This window comes from Chiloscyllium plagiosum, chromosome 47 (assembly GCF_004010195.1).
Source record: "Chiloscyllium plagiosum isolate BGI_BamShark_2017 chromosome 47, ASM401019v2, whole genome shotgun sequence".
Taxonomy (NCBI): Eukaryota; Metazoa; Chordata; class Chondrichthyes; order Orectolobiformes; family Hemiscylliidae; genus Chiloscyllium; species Chiloscyllium plagiosum.
Window position 1 is genome coordinate 1,620,386 of NC_057756.1, and position 2,189 is coordinate 1,622,574.

Here is a 2,189-nt window from a genome sequence, read left to right on the forward strand (position 1 = left end):
TTGGAAATGTGATAGGTGGAAAGAGGTCAAGGTGAGGGTGATAGGTCAGACTGGGGTGGGGCGGAGAGGTCGGGAAGAAGATTGCAGGTTAGGAAGGCGGTGCTGAATTTGATGGATTTGACTGAGACAGGCTGGGGGGAGGGGAAATGAGGAAACTGGTGAAATCCGAGTTCATCCCTTGTGGTTGGAGGGTTCCTAGGCGGAAGATGAGGCGTTCTTCCTCCAACCGTCGTTTTGTTGTGGTCTGACGATGGAGGAGTCCAAAAACCTGCATATCCTTGGTGGAGTGGGAGGGGGAATTGAAATGTTGAGCTACAGGGTGGTTGGGTTGGTTGGTCCGGGTGTCCCAGAGGTGTTCTCTGAAACGCTCCGCAAGTAGCCGGCCTGTCTCCCCAATATAGAGGAGGCCACATCGGGTGCAGAGGATGCAATCGATGATATGTGTGGAGGTGCAGGTGAATCTGTGGCGGATATGGAATGAGGGTAGAGCATACATGTTGTTTACATAGATTTTAGTAAGGATTTCAACAAGGTCCCCCATGGTAGGTTTATCCAGAAGATTAAGATGTATGGGATCCATGGTGACATGGCTGCATGGATTCAGCATTCGCTTGCACATAGAAGTCAGAGGATAGTTTTGGAAAGTGTTTTTCAGGCTGGATGTCCATGACTAGTGGTGTTCCACAGGCACCTCTGCTGTTTGTGATATATACAAATGACTTGGATGAAAATGTAGATGGATGGTTTAGTAAGTTTGTAGACAATACAAAGATCAGTGGAGTTGTGGATAGCGCAGAAGGTTGTCAAAGGATACAACAGGATATAGATCAGTTGCAGATTTGGGCAGAGAAATCGCTGAAGGAGTTTAATCTTGGTAGGTGTGAGGTGCGACACTTTGGGAGATCATTTGTTAAGGAAAAGTATACAGTTAATGGCAGGACCCTGAACACCATCAATATGCAGAGGGGTCTTGGGGTTCAAATCCATAGCTCCCTGAAACTGGCCTGCAAGTAAATAGGGTGGTAAAGAAGATATATGGCATGTTTGCCTTTATTGGTCAGGGAATTGAGTATTACAGTCAAGATGTCATGTTGCAGCTTTATATGATTTTGGTTAGGCCACACTTAGCATACTGCATTCAATCCTGGTTGCCACATTACAGGAAGGGTGTAGAGGCTTTGGAGAGGGTGCTGAAGAGGTTTACTAGGATGCTTCCTGGATTAGAGGGTATGAGCTATAAGGAGAAACTAGGGTTGTTTTCTTTGGAGTGGCAGAGGCAGAGGGGAGACTGTAAAGTTTGTAAAATTATGAGATACATAGATAGATTGACGGTCAGAATTTTTTCCCTCGGAGTTGAAATGCCAAAAACTAGGTGGCATGCATTTATGGCGAAAGTGAGGACTGCAGATACTGGAAATCAGAGTCTAGATGAGAGCGGTGCTGGAAAAGCACAGCAGGTCAGGCAGCATCGAGGGGCAGGAAAATCAATGTTTCAGGCAAAAGCCCTTCATCAGGAATCCTGCTTCTCAGATGCTGCCTGACCTGCTGTGCTTTTCCAGCACCACTCTAATCTGGAATGCATTTAAGGTGAGAGGAGTAAGTTCAAAGGAGATGTGAGGGGCAAGTTTTTTTCCCCCAGAGAACTGCTGGGCTAGTAGTGGAGGAAGATACGATAGGTACATTTAAGGGACTTTTAACTAAGCAGATGAACGAGGAATTGAGCGATAGGGATCAAGGGCAGTCAGAAGGGATCAGTTTAATTTGGTGTCATGTTTGGCACAACATCATGGGCCGAAGGGCCTGTTCCTCTGCTGTACTGTTCTACATTAGATGACCATGTTCTGACTTCTATCTTTCCCCATCAGGTGCCTTCAGCTGCTCAATGTCGGAATTTGAGCCGCTTGACCTTCGGCCCGGGATACCGATCCTCCACGAGGGCTTCTGGGCTGGACGGAGGCTGATGGACCACGGGGTGGAATGGGAGGAGGCCCTGGAGGATGGAGAAGAAGATGAGGGACCGAAACGGATGGAGGCGGATGGAGGACGCAGGCTGGAGGAGCTGCAGGAAGTGCTGGTTGGGAGACAAACGCTGGACAGGAAGGAGGTGGCTGTGACAATGATGGAGATTGAACAGGACCAAGGGAGCAGAGAGAGGTTGGCAATGGTAGGGATGGGCCAGGGGGTCAGAG